At 38.5% G+C, this 19,011-nt stretch overlaps 1 pseudogene across 1 annotated transcript; it reads right to left on the bottom strand.

Moving 5' to 3' along the window:
* Positions 1-7,273: 7,273 nt before the first annotated feature.
* Positions 7,274-18,218, bottom strand: LOC308196966 (ubiquitin carboxyl-terminal hydrolase 42-like; annotated as a pseudogene). Its single transcript has 15 exons — positions 17,990-18,218; positions 17,082-17,282; positions 15,886-15,996; positions 15,623-15,725; positions 15,392-15,459; positions 15,165-15,235; positions 14,548-14,630; positions 13,207-13,318; positions 12,706-12,846; positions 12,412-12,512; positions 11,810-11,951; positions 10,421-11,130; positions 9,962-10,050; positions 8,533-9,633; positions 7,274-8,034 (listed from the first exon to the last, which is right to left on the bottom strand). The product of its transcript is annotated as a ubiquitin carboxyl-terminal hydrolase 42-like (transcript).
* Between the last annotated feature and the right edge of the window lie 793 nt (positions 18,219-19,011).

Below are 19,011 nucleotides of genomic sequence, written 5' to 3'. Positions count from 1 at the left end.
ATTTCTAGCATTAAATTGCTGCCCCGTTGCCAGTGCAATCTAGGGAGAGAACTGTATATAATAGTTAAACTCCCCTGGACTGACTTAAATTTTAAAATATTCTGACAAAGTAAGCTCTAAATCACTTGACATTTTGAACAGTTTTAAACGGGTACAAAACCGAAGCTTTATAAACCAAGCAGCATTTATAATGCTTCATATATAAAAACAATGCCTATTTTTAAGATTTGTTACATATCTATGTAGATACGCTTGCTGGAAAAGCCAGGTCTGTTGTAGACCAAATGCTGCAGATTAAGACTTGTGGCTTACCAGTTCCATTTCTGTATTTTCTTGGAAAATGTTTCGAGTTAGAGTTTAAATATAAAATGTAAATACTGTACAGATATATATTGAAATAAGTATTTCTTGGTGTACACAGGTGATTTGCATGACAAATACTCTGTATCGATCATTGTTAAAAACGCAATGTTCTGTGTAAATCCACTGCGTATTAATCTTTTCATTTATCATCAAGAGCTGTTACTTAAGCCTGGACATTCTCAAAAATAAAGTGTGAAACTATATACCATTGTGTAGCTCCTCCTTTATCAAGAGTACATGCAAGATAATTGCTCCTTTTTTTTTTCTTTCTAGAGGATGATTCAATTTTATAGCATGGATTATAACCGCTCTTGCAAGTGACCTTCTTTTAAGCACAACAGTTTAAATGATCAGGTTACAGAGAAAACCCTTTCACTGCAAAATAGATTCAATAAAGACTTGTGGCTTACCAGTTTCATTTCAAAACCCAAGGTGTTGGGTTTGATGGAAAAATGGTTGGTTTGGATGGTAAAAAGGTCGTCGGTTTTGATGGTAGGTTTAGTCTGAGTATTGAAGGCTTCCATCAGTAAGCTCTGCATCTGAAAGACAAAGGGAAGAAATGTCATTCCCTGTTGTGATACTCAACATGGAACTGTCTGGCTCAGTGGTTTTCTTTCTAAAGAGAGAAGTCACAAGCCTGCACACAGCTTGATCTGCTCTCTGACTACAGGGCTGAACTGACTGGAGAAGGCAGCTTCCAAAGCCCTCCCATTAAACTGACTGCATTTCAGTTCCATGCTAAAATTGGTCAACTGTACAGAATATTAGGACAAAGCTACCTGTTTTGATAGCAAACGGTAGACCTTAGGTAAGTTGCATTCATTTGAAGGTTTGACTGGACGGCATCCTTGTTTTACTAGTGATCTTGTGGTCAAGCTGACCAAATCCTAGCCACAGAACAGAAGCGTTCAGAAACTGGCTAGAGAGAGCACTTATTAGAGAGAGCAGGAATTTAACTGCTTTAACGCTGCTCTTTCTCTCACGTATCTGGAATTTCCTTAAATCACAAATTATCACTAGCTATCCTTGTTAATTTATTCAAAGTAACATGAGTCCAGGTGAAAAGGCACACTCTAACAAGTCCTCAGTTGTTCCTAGTCTGCTCCTAGCTTACTTGAGAGGTTCAATACAGTAAGAAATAAATAAATAAATAAATAACCTGCTGAAGTGGCCTTTTTTCAGATTAGATTCCACCATTCAGAAAATCCTGCTTAAGAGATGTTTTTTCTTTTCTTTGAAAGACTGACCTTCCCCCACATGAAACTAATTAGTATCTTTAGGCTTGATGAAATACATGAATTCCTCAATTTACCAAAATTGCTTTGCACAGCCCTCCCATCCTGCTTATGTTGCAAGCAGCGTATCTAAGTGGGGTACTGTTGGGGTACATCTCTTTCACTCATGTAGCCCAGTGATCCCAATGCCCTGGACTTGTGTAATGTGTGCAAGACATTTACTTTCTCCCTATACTTTTGACTGGTTTAGAATAAGCGAGTTCGCCATCTGCTGGCCAGAGAATTCACCGAAGCCCAAAGAGCATTAGAGCAGACGCATTTTCTTCTGTGCTATTCCTGATTTATCAGCTAGAAGAGACACAGTTTAGTACAATCAGGATTCTTTTGACATTAGTAGCATAAAAAGTCTATTTTTGCAACACTGGTATTTGAAAGACCTCCGTTCAGTCCCTAATTTTGTTCTTGATAATGGGACAGATTGTATTAATGTTTGCAAGAATGTGTGAACAACCAGCCTCCCCTCCATGTCGTATTTTAAGATTAAAACTTGTGGTCGTCCCTGTCTCAAAACACAGTCATGCTTTGCAACAATCGCACTCCCTCTTTAGCTTGAAGGAACTTGTCAGTGCCAGAATCTACTGACTATGGCAATTTACTTCATCATCCAAACCGGGCAGAATTTTTGAAAACCTCTAGCAAGATTTCACTTCTCCAAACATTATGTAGAAGACATTCAGCTGTAAAGCAAGAAGATGAAGTCCTTTGTTTCCTATGCCAGAATGACATTTTCAACACTGAACAGGATTGTCACCGACCGTTAACTGGTTGTTAAGTTGTGGCTAGGTATAAAATGTAGAAAATGTTTAAAAATAAAACTTGCCTTTGGATAGTGAACTGTCTTCTTCGGGGATTACTTCAGTTACCTGTAAGAGGAAAACAGATGATTTGGGGGGGTTGTTTGTTTTTAAGAACGGGTGCAGTCTTGCCAGTAATTTAGCTGGTATTTTTCAAAGTGACCTCTTAGAAACTTTACAGCACTGTTGAATCAACATGTCTCTAACCCTACAATTAAATAATGCTAAAAGATGCAGCAATTTATCTTCCTGCAAGTGCTTATTAAGATATCTGAGTAACTGCGACCGTGGCTTCATCACAGATATATATATATATATATTTAATACTACACACTTCTGCTCAGAAAGAAAATCACGGAAAATGTAAAATTTCATTTGAGATGCTGAATTTGTTGCAGTGTGAGATCTTCTTCATCACATGATTCTATTCGTAATTAAACCATATTATCTACTGAGAGACCAAGATTACGACAAGAACAGCACAGAGTTCAGCATGAAGCCGATCAGGAGCTCAAGTTTGTACTTATTTTTTTGTAAGGAGATGTACCAAGCTGGCTTTTTTATTGTTTCATCAGCACATTTCTAAGCCTATACGAGCAGGGGAAAAAAAAAAAAAACAAAAAAAACCCAAGTAGAACAATTGCAGGGCTCCTCAGTTTACAGCATGAGGTCGCTTTTTCCAGGTGAAAAGCGGAGCCATAAGTGGCAGTACACTAAAGCCCTGGCACGTGGAGATCCGAGAGGAGAGCTGTTTGGCCCTCCTTTTCACTCCTGGGAACCACATACCTCAAAACCCACAGACTATGGGATATATCTCAGAGAAATCTTGGGAAAGGAGAGCATGAAGAGCATGTTTGTAAATTTATTTCTCCCTGGGCTTCTTCTGCTTCTCCAAGAAATACTTGTTTGAATATAACTTTGGCAGCAGTACTTATGCTGTTTTGCACCTACCACATTTAAAACTCCTACAAAAAACTGAAAAGTTAGACTGAAAAGCATCTCTTTCCGTTCTACTTTGTAAAGCTGCATGTTTTCCTCATGCAAAACAACAGGGGAATGGAAGCTAGAAAAGGAAATGCTGAATGTAAAACAAAACAAAACAAACCTCAGCCCTCCAGGACAAAAGCCGATAACTAAGTGCTTTCTAACATGCTGATTAGGTTTCAAGAGGATACCGCTTTAAATAAGTGTAATTGTCTGTCCATAGGCAGAAGCTGAATAATGGCAGGATGAATATCTATACTTAATTTTTTGTTACTGTCTTCCTGTAGCACACAGGGACTTGTTACGTTTAGGGAAAATGCTAACCTAATGGAGGGTTTAAACCATAAGCTAGTTTGTTATACCAAAATGACTGAGAGAACAAAGCATAAAGTGTTTTCAGATTTCTAGTACACCTTGATTGCTATCCATTAAACTTAAGACAGGTTAAACAAAGCACAGGAAATAAGAGAACTCCTAGTCCCACAACTGGCAAATTGTGCGCACACTTTCCATTCCTGAGAAAATAATACACAAACCTGAAAAATGCATTTAACTGAGAAAACGAAGACATCCTTGTCCTATTGGAAGACTAAGGTGACAGCTCTTGGGCTCAGTGATTTTCAGATAAGCTCCAGTCTTCAACTTGCAGACACCAGTGACAGCTCCTTTTTTTGCATTGAAAGGGAAAATGTTTCAACAACACATTGAAAACATACTTAAGGGACAAGAAACAAAATCAAGACTGCAGTGAGAAGGAAAACAGAAAAACAATACTGGGAAAAAAAAAAAAAGAGAAAAGAGAAAAGACCTTGGTCTTTGTATCGACCAACGAGATAAGCCTTACACATTTTTAAGTTTATTTTTGACGATTGATTGATGCGTTACCAGATATTAAGTACTAATCAAGAGCAAATATTAACACTAGTAAGAATAAATCCGATCCACCAGCCCTTATTCAAAATACATCAATTTCTAATTTGGAGACAACGTCTCTCTGACAAGGAAGTAGAAAAGCTGTAAATACCGATATAGTTTCCTCTCCCGATGTTCCATATACATACCGACGCTGTTCCTACACCTACACTCTGAGCATAAATTTATGTTGACATGAGTATCGGGTGTTATTTCTCTCTCTGTTTGCCTTGAGAGACTCTCCTCCTGTCCACTGAAAAGTAAACTCAAGATTCCAGATCAGTTAAGACAGTTGCTAGCCCCCCATTCAGAGTTCTGCAGCAGCACTGTTCAGATTTTTCAGCAGTCTCTTTACAAAATGACCACTTATAAGTGTACAAAAACACTTATCACCTAGCTTCTCAGTAGGTACACGTTTGGCCTCTCTTAAGCAGAGAGTCAATCACAGCTTAAGATTTTATACAAGATCCCATTTTCAAGTTTGGGGTTATTTCAGAAAATCTTTTTGCCTAGAAACAGTACTACTAGTAACACTTGAACTGGTTTGCCAGCACAACCTTTACCCTGTTAGAAATGATGTTGACTTCTACCTTCATGTAGCATACATAGTGTCCTGTGCGACAGTTGATTCCATGATGCACCAGCACCGCATATAAGGCGTAGAGGAGTGGTTCTCCACTTGACTGAGACATGTAGGCTCGGAGGTCCAAATACTCAGGATATTTTACCTCCTAAAGAGAGACCAAGAAGATTGAAAAATTATATCAGAGTACTTCGCGGACTAGCCAGAGAAAAACACTTCCAAAAAACAGAGACTGGAATTATATGAATATATTTCTTGATTCACTAAAAATAAGTCTTCCCATAAGCAATGTTTAATACTAGAAGTTGCAGACAACTGTTTCCTGATGAATTAGCCTTCTCAGAGGAAAGTATATGCTTCTTGTCAAGCAGGAACTTTACTGATATTAAGAGAAAAATGAAAAAAAGAGAAAATGAAAATAAAAGCAGACCATTTCTCTATATTCTTAAGGTATATTCTTAATATACCTTGTTGATCTTTCCACCTGTGAAATCTGCAAATCTTTTCAGTGATATTGTGAGAACGTTGGAAGAACGGTGTATGGTAAATCTCTTGGATGCAGGAACCATCTTTTTACACCTTAAAAACAAGCAGAGACAAGTGTTTGAAAGCATCTTCTTTTTCGCCCCCAAAACAAACTCCTTTTAATGTCTCACGCATGCTTATGCTATTTGAATGATATTTACTTGCATCATGTGTTTGGTTTTTTCTTTTCATAAACCCATGCACTGCATGTCACGTTTGTTAATACAGAGAAGAAGGTAAGTTTTACCAACAACTCAGAGCACAGCGGGAACAGGAATCTCTCACGAAAGCATATTACCAGGGAGTTATAAAATATAAACAAAAAATAGTAAAAATGAGTTATATATGAGACTAATAACAGTTATCAGCAATGGAAAAAGTACTGTACATGTGCAAGGCCTTTCCTTTTAAGCTCACAAAAAGACAGAAAATTCTGGCTTTAAGTGTGACTGAACCGATCACACCTCAAAGAGCACGTTAAGGAAGGACCATGCAATTCAGATGTGAGGTGCTATTACAGTTCTTTCTCTTCCTCAGACATCACTTATGAGAATCCTGAATACGCTGCATGTTGCTTTCTAGGATCCGCAGGCTAAGACGAACCTGGGATTAAATTGCTTTAATAACCTATTGGACGCTCTTGATTCGACACCTTAATTTCCTTAGTATCCAACAACAAGAAGTGGATACTGCATTTTTCATTTAGAGGGGTCAGGCATGAATCCTACAGAACTGAGCCGGGCACTCTGTGCTTTTCTGAGGGGATGTTTGACTAACAGCTTGTTTTGCCAAACCATCTTATGCAAATGTTCAATTGTTTCTCACATACGTAGAAACATCTTACATATTGATCAGCACAGAGAGCGCCTGAACTCAACAGGCTTTCCCTGTGCACGGGTTAGGCTTAAGGGAGCTCATTTCGGACATTAGTCCACATCGACAGGTTTCACAGTTCAAGAGCTGTGCAAGACGCTGTTTAGTGAGCCAGCACAGGCTGCTAACATTCATTACCACAGAGCCAGCTCACATTCCCTGACACTCAATCTAACTTTGTTTCACAGTGAACGCTAGGACCTGCAGCAACCTGCTGCTGCCTTCCACTCCAAATCATTCTCCACAGCTCCTTGCTTCAGCTCACCACTACTTACTGGGCATGTCTTTTCACTTCTGCCAATATGAATATTTCAGCATGCAGCTACACGCCTAGGAAGCTTGACAAGCCATGGTGCAGACAATGCTACGAGAAAAGTCCAATATCAGCTAATAGCCACTCTTCTTAGATTTCCAAAACAGATGTAACGTTTTCAAGTTTGGGATTATTTCCGTGCACCAGTTGTTTAAACAAAATGAAGCAACAACAACAACAACGAAGCTGCGTCTCCTTATTTCTAAATGAAGTTAAAAGATAACTTATGCTCTAAGTCATGCAATACATAAAACTAATATCTAGCATTAAGACATAATTAGTTAATAATCTCACTCGCTACATTTGTAGCAATTCTCTCCATCCAGCTCTTCAGGTTTCACAAATCGTTCTAGAGCTCTGGTAACAGATGAAACCGCCTAGAGGAGCGAGAGAGAAGAGCGTAAAGTCACTGTAAATTCAAAATTCCAGAGACGCACTAGGAGTTTATAAGAGAACCTGACTAATACATACTTAAGCGATCTACTATGAGCACTGTCAAGAAGGAGGCAGAAAGAGCATGCTCAGCGTTTACCTCACCTGGAAGTCATTTTACTTTGAAACAAATCATTTTCCAGTAACGCAGACAGCATCTATAGTGTGCTTTGTCATCAATACTGGCAACAAATCCAGCAGTCTAACAATTAGATGTATATTGAGGTAGAACAACAAAGAAGTTTTGACAGTATCATAATTTGTGCAGACATAAAATTCTTTCCGCTTAAACCCAATGCAAATTTGGAGACTCTTTACATGGCTTCCATCAGCGCATTCCTCTATATTCTTAAACCTATAATAGCAGGGAAAAAAAGAAAAAGACAAAAAAAAAAAACAAAAAGGAGAAAAAAAGCAGGATTTTTACATAGTACATATTTTTACATATTACATAGTTTACATATCCCTCCACATGCTGTTCTGAATAATAGCCAAAATATTCATAGCCACTGTATTTGTTCTCCCCACACAGCTGAAAAAACAACATTTGAAACATATTTTTCAAAACATATTTTAATATCCAGCAGACTGTTCAGTCATCAAGCATTTAAAGACTGTTTTAGATAATCTCTAGATTAATCTAAAAGGAATCCCATAAACATGCTGCAGCCGCTTACCTTTAATATACTCGCTGGATGCGATGTTTCTTCCTTTCACCTGCACTGGAAGGCTTCCCTTCCTTGTGAGGTTGTTTACTGCCCTCACTTCTGCATTGCTCTCATAAAGAGCCATCTGGAGGATGGGATTCTTCCTTCTTCTCCCGGGTTTTCTTCTGGAAACGAGGATCTAAGTGTTCCAAGAAGCCTTTCACTTTCCTGATGTTTCTCCTTTTTCTTCTTTTTGTTACGCTTGCGATTGGCATTGTCAAAGTGGAGCGCAGAGAAATACAAATCATAAAGTCTGAAAGAAACATGCAAGTTAAAAAGAGAAAAAAAGATGTGGCACTTGTTGCATACAGGAAACTTTATTTATTTTACCACAGGCGATGATTTGCCGCATGTCAGCTATTTTGTGGTACTTTGTGCACATGTAACTTCCTTTAGATGCAGCAAACTTAAGCCCTCAGATTGAAGGACCATAGGTCCTGGTTGGTACACAGATCATTAACAATGGTTAGCTCTGGAATATGTGCAAGTAAAAAAAAAAAAATATTTTAACCTAATCCAGAATGGTGTGCAGATGTGATTCGAACTACGTGGTCCAAAGCTAGTGCTCTGACACAATTCAGCAATACCTTTCCTGTCTTCACTGATCAACCTAATGATCCCCAGTCATGATCCCCAGCCAGATTATGCTATCTAAATAACTCAGAAACTATGAAAAAAAAAACAAAACATGAGAAGCACCCAGAAAAGAATTAGGAAAAAAAATGCTGATTAGGCTGGAATCCCTGCTTACTTGGAATCCTTCTCTCCCTGTTTATCTTCAGACTTCTTTTTCTTCTAGAACTTCTTATATTTTTTCATGTTTTCACCACCTAAAACCTCCTTTTCTACCTTTCTGCGTTGCCTTTCTATTTCACTTTCACTACCTTCTGCACGAGTATATTGTCTTTTTCTGTTTCCTTCTTTTGCCTTTTTCTGGCGACAGTTCTCCAAATGAGCTGACACAGGTGGAAGTGCATGTCTCTCACGCGAATGTTTTCCAGAATGTTGCTGAGCTACTGAGCAACGATGTGAGTCTGCTCTGGGTGTGCTAAAGTGATGTACATCTTCCTCTCTCAAGAGGGAACCGTGAGGCCATCTGCTTTTGTAATGATAACGCTTATGTGACCTGCTGGAGTAAGTCTGAGTCAATTTGTCAAAGTCTTTATCACCGTGAGAGAACTTTCTCTCTCTACTGTCTCCTGCTGCATGAGGTGAATAGTAATCCTTGTAATAGCTACATTTTTCCCATTTCCGTGGTTCATCTTGATAGTATCTTTCTCTGCTCCAACTTCTTTCCCCTTTGGAATGGTAATATCTAGCGCTATCTTGTTCTGATCTTCCTCTGCTTCGAGATCTGTACTTTGAATATTTTACTGGTCTTCTGCCATTATCAGGGCTGTTCCTTTCACTATGGGAAGATCTGTACCTGCTTCCCTCCCAATACTCCTGCTTGTGACGCTTTTGCTTAACAACTTCCACACTCCGAGAGCACCTTCTCTTGCTGGAATGACCATCTTTTTGACTCTCCTTCTCTTCAGTAGGAGAATGTTCCCTCTTTCTCTGGTAACGCTCTTTGTCAGATTTTTTAGTCTCGTCCTTTGTATCTTGGCATCTATCTGTAATAGCTAAGGAGGAAAGGTTTTTAGAACTACATTCACTGTCAGACTTTAGAGGGGAAGTTTGCCGCAATTTCTCACCAGTCTCAGAAGACTCTTTGATGTAGAAAACATTTTCTTCTGAAATCAGTTCATGTTCTTTTGATCTTCTTGGTTTCTCCTTGTCTCCACGGTCATCACATTGGTACTGTTCAAGGTATTCATCATTCTCAGTAGATTTCGGAGGTCCCGGGACACTGCACAAAATAAAAACACGTTTCCGTCTCCCTCCACCTGCTGCTCTGAGAAAAAAGGGGTGGGGGCGACGGGGGAACAGCCAATGTTTCTCCAGATAATGGAGAAAAACGGAAAAACATTCTATGAAGAAACACAAGTTCTCCGCGAGGCACCAGCCTGCATCAGAGTGCTATGCACAGTGTCGATCATTAGTTCTGTTCGCAACACTGGCCATACAGTACGGAATTCTACTGATTTAAATCCTTCCATTAAATAGTATTAGTAGACAGATAAAACCGCAATGAACTTCCACAAAATCTTGTCTTAATCAGACTGTGCTCATTTTACCTTCTTTCCTCTGACAAGCTGTTCAGCTGGCTGGCCGTGAGGGATTCCATGATGACTTCTCGAGGGACTGGAGGCATAGCTCCAGGCATCTGCAACTAAAACGCACAAGTCAGCAGACAGAAAAAATACCATTTGTGCTGAGGACTAGTCTTCTCAGAATTTCTACATTAAATGCTAAGCAAGATCGCTTTGTGTTGTATGCATTATCTACACTTCAAAGATAACGCCAACTCACCTCCCAAAATCTACTTTATGAAACTTAAGAATTTTTATCTCAGCTCAGCTTAAGCTGACAAGTTCTAATGTCAGCTCAGCTCTGCAAATTCTAATGGCATAATATCACAAAGGGTTACGATCAAATTTGTGCTGTGTTTTCTCAGCATTTCGCCTGAATTAGGAACATGATAAACACTCCCGAATACATCGTGGGTGAGAAATTCTCGATGGAGCAAACTACTATGTTTCAAGCAATCCGTTTGTTTTAGAAAAGAACATCTCACAAGGTTTAACAGGTTCAACTTGGCAAGTGGAATCATCAAGTTTCAGTCCGTTTTCTTTAGATTCATGAACTAAACTAATAGCACCATTCAGTGAATCAGTGTTTGGCAGCTCATGCTGGGATCTTCCTTCATCAGCATTCTGACAGGAAGAATGGGAATTCTGCGATGTACGGACTACCTTTCCAACCAAAATTCCACATTGCATTGCAATTCCTTTTAAATAAGCCCTTTGACTCCTCCTCAGATTTTCCTGAAGATTCTGCACCGTAAGGGACTGTGTTATCAGAGCTGAGTTTAGGATTTCCATTCACCTTTGGCTCCACAAAAATTTCAGCAGAAACTCTTTTTTTTTTTTTTTTGTATTTGTATTTGCTTCATTTGCTTTACCGAATTTGTGATTGTGGATGAAGGAACAGCCTTGTAGAGATCTTCATCCTCCACAGCACTGCTAAGACAGTCAGGCTGTGACACAGTCTGACGAGCAGGCAATTTATTGTGAATACTGATGGTGATCTTCTGGTTTTTTGACGTATCAGTAATTGAAGGCCTGGTAATCGCCTGTTCTTGAACACAGGCCATTGGTGGTGCTGAAGATGGCCTTTTTAGGGTGACACCAGTGGTATTTGCATCCTCTTTTATGGATCCATTTCCATTTAAACGACTTGAATTCTGTATTTAAAAAGAAGAAATTGCAAGACGGGTTAATGGAAACACTCCATTTAACATTTTTAAACATGTCATTCTCCTACTAAGTATTTCTACAAATGGTCTTAACACCTAAAAAGCAAAAAACACTGCCCTTAAAAGATAAATGCAAGTCCCATAAGTGTATTTAATTCCTGCTTTTGGTTTACTGCATATTGATATCAAATTAACATCATTTTTGAAAACCATCCAAACAACTTAACATTGCCTAAAGCTATTCCCAAATATATTTAGTTTCCCCTTTAAACATACCCCAAAAAGCCTGGAATAATTGTTCTGGTGCTCAGGAATAAGACAATTTGGTTTCCCTGTCTTAGCTAAAGTGACGTCGATAGGAAAAACAAGTCCTCTTTTAAATGATTCGAGGATTAGTACACTCTACTTAAATTGTCAAAGAGCGTAGCTCTCTGTGCTTTACAAAGCTGTCTAGGAGGTATAAACAATGGAGTCGCATGGCTGCGCAATTCAGCAGTAACCACTGTTTGAATGACTCTGGCTGTAGCATGAGGGCTGTGAAGACAGCTGCAGCGTGGGAAGGAAAACAAAACAAAGATGCCAAAAACCAAACAAAAAACCCCACACCAAACCCCAAACCCACTGTCCGTTTGGTGCCATTATCTGCCCTCCCGCTTCCCTAAATTACCTTAATCATATGAGGAGGAAGTCGTGGTCCCAGAAATCCAGCCTGCTTACTGTTAGCCCCCCGCTGACCAGGGGGGAATGAACAGGGATAAGACGGTGCTGCTAAGTAAAAAGCACGTTCTCCGAGCGTCAAATCATAGCGCCTTCAGAAAAGAGCAGTGATCTCAGTTTAGTTTTTCTTTCGGCCTACTCTTGGATTAAATCCCATCCTATAATTTTATAGGAACAGTTCATACGATATGGAAGCCTTCTCTACAGAAGACTTAGCCAAGACTACAAACTGAAAAGTAGGTAACAGTCTTCCTACTATGACTATCACTTTCAGAGCAATAATTCATTCTTACACCACAGATGGCCTTCATTTCTCTCCTTCTCTAAATTAGCCAGCTACAGATAACACATATACAGCAATTTACACAAGTGCTGCAGTTTAAGGCCAAGCAACAAAAGATAATAAATGACAGAGAATTTCAGGTTAGACAGAACTGAATTAGAGAAATAATCATCTTTTCCTGGGAGAGAAAGAAAAACACTTGCAAAAAGAAAAGTATCAATAACAGGAGAGTAAATCTCTTCTGAACACATTTGAATACTTGTTATTACCTGATATAAAAAAGTAAGTAAGCTTGCTGACCAAGAACTCTTTTAATGTCAGTACGGACTACTTTTGCATCATTCATCTGATACCAAAGTCCATTACCAGCCTGCAAATAAAGACAACGATATCTTCAGATGAATTGCATGTTTTCCAAATGAAATCACAGATAGCAATAAAATACACACGTGTCAAATAAACATATAATGAAATCTTTTTCCCTAGAAACAGTACTACTAGTAACACTTGAACTGGTTTGCCAGCACAACCTTTACCCTGTTAGAAATGATGCTGACTTCTACCTTTATGTAGCATACATAGTGTCCTGAGCGACAGTTGATACCATGATGCACCAGCACCGCATATAAGGCATAGATGAGTGGTTCTCCACTTGATTGAGACATGTAGGCTCGGAGGTCCAAATACTCAGGATATTTTACTTCCTAAAGAGAGACCAAGAAGATAGAAAAATTATATCAGAGTACTTCGCGGACTAGCCAGAGAAAAACACTTCCAAAAAACAGAGACTGGAATTATATGAATATATCTCTTGATTCACTAAAAATAAGTCTTCCCATAAGCAACGTTTAATACTAGAAGTTGCAGACAACTGTTTTCTGATGAATTAGCCTTCTCAGAGGAAAGTATATGCTTCTTGTCAAGCAGGAACTTTACTGATATTAAGAGAAAGAATAAGCCGTAGTCGTTAGTCTACAATTATTGTCTGAAAATATTAACAACTTTCAGCTTTGGGGGATGTCCCATTACATGATGACAAAGTTGCATTACAGCGGGAAATATACCTTGTTGATCTTTCCACCTGTGAAATCTGCAAATCTTTTCAGTGATATTGTGAGAACGTTGGAAGAACGGTGTATGGTAAATCTCTTGGATGCAGGAACCATCTTTTTACACCTTAAAAACAAGCAGAGACAAGTGTTTGAAAGCATCATCTTTTTTGCCCCCAAAACAAACTCGTTTTAATGTCTCATGCATGCTTATGCTATTTGAATGATATTTACTTGCATCATATGTTTGGTTTTTTCTTTTCATAAACCCATGCACTGCATGTCACGTTTGTTAATACAGAGAAGAAGGTAAGTTTTACCAACAACTCAGAGCATAGCGGGAACAGGAATCTCTCACGAAAGCGTATTACCAGGGAGTTATAAAATATAAACAAAAAATAGTAAAAATGAGTTATATATAAGACTAATAACAGTTATCAGCAATGGAAAAAGTACTGTACATGTGCAAGGCCTTTCCTTTTAAGCTCACAAAAAGACGGAAAATTCTGGCTTTAAGTGTGACTGAACCGATCACACCTCAAAGAGCACATTAAGGAAGGACCATGCAATTCAGATGTGAGGTGCTATTACAGTTCTTTCTCTTCCTCAGACATCACTTATGAGAATCCTGAATACGCTGCATGTTGCTTTCTAGGATCCGCAGGCCAAGACGAACCTGGGATTAAATTGCTTTAATAACCTATTGGACGCTCTTGATTCGACACCCTAATTTCCTTAGTATCCAACAACAAGAAGTGGATACTGCATTTTTCATTTAGAGGGGTCAGGCATGAATTCTACAGAACTGAGCCGGGCACTCTGTGCTTTTCTGAGGGGATGTTTGACTAACAGCTTGTTTTGCCAAACCATCTTATGCAAATATTCAATTGTTTCTCACATACGTAGAAACATCTTACATATTGATCAGCACAGAGAGCGCCTGAACTCAACAGGCTTTCCCTGTGCACGGGTTAGGCTTAAGGGAGCTCATTTCGGACATTAGTCCACATCGACAGGTTTCACAGTTCAAGAGCTGTGCAAGACGCTGTTTAGTGAGCCAGCACAGGCTGCTAACATTCATTACCACAGAGCCAGCTCACATTCCCTGACACTCAATCTAACTTTGTTTCACAGTGAACGCTAGGACCTGCAGGAACCTGCTGCTGCCTTCCACTCCAAATCATTCTCCATAGCTCCTTGCTTCAGCTCACCACTACTAGAAAATGAAGCAACAACAACAACAACAATGCTGCGTCTCCTTATTTCTAAATGAAGTTAAAGGATAACTTACGCTCTAAGTCATGTAATATATAAAACTAATATCTAGTATTAAGACATAATTAGTAATAATCTTACTCGCTACATTTATAGCAATTCTCTCCATCCAGCTCTTCAGGTTTCACAAATAGTTCTAGAGCTCTGGTAACAGATGAAACCGCCTAGAGGAGCGAGAGAGAAGAGCGTAAAGTCACTGTAAATTCAAAATTCCAGAGACGCACTAGGAGTTTATAAGAGAACCTGACTAACACATACTTAAGCGATCTACTATGAGCACTGTCAAGAAGGAGGCAGAAAGAGCATGCTCAGCGTTTACCTCACCTGGAAGTCATTCTACTTTGAAACAAATCATTTTCCAGTAACGCAGACAGCATCTATAGTGTGCTTTGTCATCAATACTGGCAACAAATCCAACAGTCTAACAATTAGACGTATATTGAGGTAGAACAACAAAGAAGTGTGACAGTATTATACTTTGCGCAGCAATAAAATTCTTTCCCCTTAAACCCAATGCAGACGTGGAGACTATTTACAGGGGTTCCACAGAAGGACAAAGTCCAATCCACTTTCTAACCACCACCAAGCTCTTATATTTTAACATTGTACGTGGTTTGGTTTTTTAAGTTAAACAAGTTTAATTTAGAAAGTTATACATGTACTTAAACATCATGAATTATATTTACAAAACCTCCTACCTTTACATCCAAAGTGATATCAAGAAATGCCTCATACGTATCCGAAACTGCTTTGCAATTCAAGCACTTCACTGGAAGCAAAATATAAATGCTTAACAACACGTGAAGGAGACTAACTGTCCACATTCAAGTTGTCGATAGATACTACTTCAGACAAACTACAGACTGCTTTACTACCGACAAAAGACACAGATCAGTTCTAAGGACAGGAATATTTTTAAAAGTACCTCTTGATCTTAGAAATCCTCCAAATATTTGATGAATGATGGTGGTAGCTTGAGAAGATCTGTCCAATCTGGAAATAAATTATAATCAGACCTCAGAAGATTTAAGGCACACAGTTAACTCTTCAAAGAGTTTTATGAAAACCAAGGATGACCTAGACTTTCAGTTTTGATAGTAAATAAAGGCCTAAAAGGTGCTAGAGAACGTATAAAAGTGAATTTGTTTATGCTTACTTGGTGCTTCCATTCAAGCACGCTTCCTGCATAGCATCAACAGTATAGCGCAAGAACTCGTGTGCGTCTTCTTGACTGCCAAAACGGAAATGTTGTCCTATTCCTAAATAAGAAGATGATAGTATTCACCTCATTTAAAAATGAAGTAATTCTCCTGTTTCTAAAATCTCTCTTCTTTACAGTGTTAAAACCATTTATACACATCAAATAATTATTTGAAGATTACAAGATGCTGAAAAAGAAACACATCTGAAGCCACTTACGACTGAGATTATTGATAACACGCGTAGGCTCGATGGCATCAACAGTGCAACGCAGGGCCTGGTTAATGTGAGTCTCCATCGTGCACATCATGCAAAAATCTTGTTCACGACCTGAAGAGTGAAAGAAGAAAGCATCCCAGTCTAGCGAAACAGACATAACTACAAACAAACATATAAGTAACATTTAAACTATAGATACAATATCCACTCTCCTTGTCCCAACAGTCTCCTAACATTTCATTTCACACAACTTTATAGAATAAAAATATCCATTAAGCCTGTATTCAAGTGCATTTTGTGATGAGAAATCTAAAAGACTACTGCAAAGTCACGTTTGTAAAGGCTGACAGGAATGTGAACTCCACAGGTTGCAAAATGTATGAGGAAAGAATATTTGACCTTGATGATACAGCATTAAGAGATCGTGGGTTATTTTCAGCACAGTGCTGTCAGGTGAGCTTCATGATACAGAGCTACGAGTCCTTTGGGAGAAAGGAAAAATTACAGTAATGTATGTAATAGTACTTCTGCCCTCCTTTTTTCAACAGGATTCTTAACTGAAACGATTTCTATATACAGGAAGAAAACAGTTAAATTTCTAGGTATCGATACAAAGATACCAGCCTAAAAAGCATACAGGTTTAGTACAACATTTACTTTATAGTACAACATTTTATTTAGGACAAAATCAGTCTAGATTTTAATACAGTCCCACAAAAAAATCTAGTCGTGTTCATAACAGCTCATATTGCTTTCTAGGTTTTTTTTTTTTTTTTTTTTTTTAATTGGTTCAACAACGAACAGACCATTTATTGTAGTGCATTATGGAACCTCGGCTGTGCAGACTAAAGACCTATGATGCCAACATCCTAAATTTTATTGCCTTTCTAGCAGCAGGAAGCCCAAATAGCCCAAATGCCAAATGTTCATTAAATGCATTACTGTCCAATGCACTTCATTATTCCCATGAAGCAAGAAAAGATCCTTTTAAAAAAACAAACAAACAAACAAACAAAAAAAACACATGGTGCATTAAACGCACTCCATATGCTATTCCGAGCCCACTGCTAATACAATGCTCAAAGCCAGCGTCTACAGGTAAAATCAGGCAAGTAAGTTTGTCTCACAGAATCACTGCTGTTCTTTCACCTTCACAGCTATCCAACAGATTTAAAATACTGTTAGAAAGTACTCACATGACTGGCTGTGCTCAAGAGAAAGCATGTAATTGGCAAGTGGGGGGGTGTAGGTCAAACACTGTAGAGTAGCATTAAGAAAACACGTGTTGCCAAGATTGTACAGGCCAACTCCAACACTTTGTGTTTCTTGCCAATCCATACGTATCTTCTCAGGTGGAAAAAGAATCCTTTGTGGCGGAGCAATTCCATCATTAACAACTGCAAGAAAGTTATATTTAAAAAGAGATTTTGTTTGTTTGTTTCTAAGAAAGGTATTAAGTATATATAGGTATAGTGAATATATAAAGTATATATAGGCATAGTAAAAATACTATTCTGTGGGAGCACCTAGAGGAACTAGCTACAATCCAAAACAGAAAAACTTATTGCAGACACCTTTAATACCGCCATATTCAAATTGGCTGGTCAACACAACGTTTTGGGAAAAAAAAGTTTAGTCAACCATTTTAATTTCTTCCTTATTATATGCTTTTTTCCTTATTATAACTTCAACCACAAACTTAGACTTGAAATTATATGGTAATAAATGCAAGGACAATGTAAAAACAAATAACTAGGAATGACGGTACCCCTACAAATATCAGATCTTTTCCTGAGCAATCTTAACATTCAAAAACCTGTGAATAATGGAACCTGTGAATAGCAACAATCAAACACTTTTCTTTGCAAAACAGAAAAGATATGGATGAATCAGTGCATTACAAAATGCTCCCCACATTTCTCTGTCGACTGTAAATATATCAAAATTAATTTCTGTAACGTCAGTCACTTCAGTTGCCTTAGGAGAATCGCTTTGGAAGTCTTTATTCACAGTAGTCCTGTTCTCTATCAGTGCAACAAGCAAGAACTACCACTTTCTACTTTTGTTTTGAAGAAAACGGAGGCAGGATAAAGCGCACACTTACTTAGATCTCTTTGGGCAAAAGGCTTAGATTTTTCAGAGGATCTACAATAAATAGCACCTCCACATCCTTGGGCCACAGAGACTTGGCTTGAATCTTCTGCAGGTGGTATCCGGCCCCAGTTTGCGGTGCGTGACATCAGTTTTTTAGTACTCGGTTTCTTGGATTTGCCAGACCGCCTTGAAGATGGCTTTTTAGACTTTGAAGATTTGGGCTTGTTAACTATGGTCATTGTTCTCATCTGCGACAGAGACAAATGTTCTGGCTGACGTAAGAATACCAAGAAGCATTCCAAGAAGAAAAGAGTAGTAGAAGTCCTGTCACTTAATCTCAAAGAAACGGCCTTGAAGAACTAAATTGCTGGTATGAATGATTTAAAAGGAATCCCCAAACTAAACACACAAAGGAAAAATTTCCATCAAAACTCTATCAGTATTACTTTTAGCTTCTGCAGAACTAGTGGCTGATGCCATTTCTTTCACTTTCGTAGGATTTTAATCCATTACAACTCTGGAGTCTTTTTAATATAAAAATGCAAATGACATTCTCTGAGGGGAATCAGTTATTTATTGCATTTTTGGAGCTTTGCAATTATCTATTAATTATTACCTATTATCTAATAGATAATGGTTGCGATTTATATATAATTGTTGCTCACGCTAGTAATGGAGCACTATTACTTTACTGCCTGCGCTTTTCTGCTTCGTGTGCACAAAGGTACCTGCATTTCGCTGCTACTTTACTTCTGTCTTTCCAGGGCTCACCCTCTACCTCACTGTCTACTGCACCAGTCATGATGGCTTGGTTGTGATTCTATAATGAGCCTAGCTTTTGAATACACTTTTTCTGGGCGTCACTTTGTGATAGCAAGTTAATTTGTGAGGGCTTATCACCTATGACCTGCTTCTCAGTAGGTACACGTTTGGCCTCTGTTAAGCAGAGAGTCAATCACAGCTTAAGATTTTGTCCAAGATGCCATTCACGAAACTGAGTTTAACCTTGACAGAACTGAGTTTAACCTTTAA

The sequence above is a fragment of the Anser brachyrhynchus genome (genome assembly GCF_964034855.1).
Source record: "Anser brachyrhynchus genome assembly, chromosome: 6".
NCBI classification, from domain to species: domain Eukaryota; kingdom Metazoa; phylum Chordata; class Aves; order Anseriformes; family Anatidae; genus Anser; species Anser brachyrhynchus.
The sequence above is the reverse complement of the archived record's forward strand: the minus strand, read 5'-3'. Positions and strand labels throughout refer to the sequence as shown.